The sequence below is a fragment of the Penaeus monodon genome, chromosome 29 (assembly GCF_015228065.2).
Source record: "Penaeus monodon isolate SGIC_2016 chromosome 29, NSTDA_Pmon_1, whole genome shotgun sequence".
In the NCBI taxonomy this organism is placed as follows: Eukaryota; Metazoa; Arthropoda; class Malacostraca; order Decapoda; family Penaeidae; genus Penaeus; species Penaeus monodon.
Window position 1 is genome coordinate 22,984,514 of NC_051414.1, and position 333 is coordinate 22,984,846.

A 333-nucleotide genomic window follows, 5' to 3' on the forward strand; every position below is an offset into this window, starting at 1 on the left:
ATAAAAGAAGCTGGTCAAAATTTGACAGGAAAACATATCCATTCCAAGAATTATAAACCACGTGTGGCGAAACACTGACGTCTTTTCAAGTTTATGCACTGGTATTACCTAACGCAAAAAGAAAATGATAAATGCTAGAATAGAAAGAACACATATCATTTACACATAAGTAAAAAAGATAAATAACATAATGAAAATAACAACACAGAGAGAAAACGGTAAATGGGAAGAAGTACGACGGACAAAGAGAAAACGCACTTCGGTCCCCGCGGGAGGATCGCTTACACAAGGGGAGGCGTGGGGCGAGAGGGAAAGAGAGCAATCGGGGGAGGC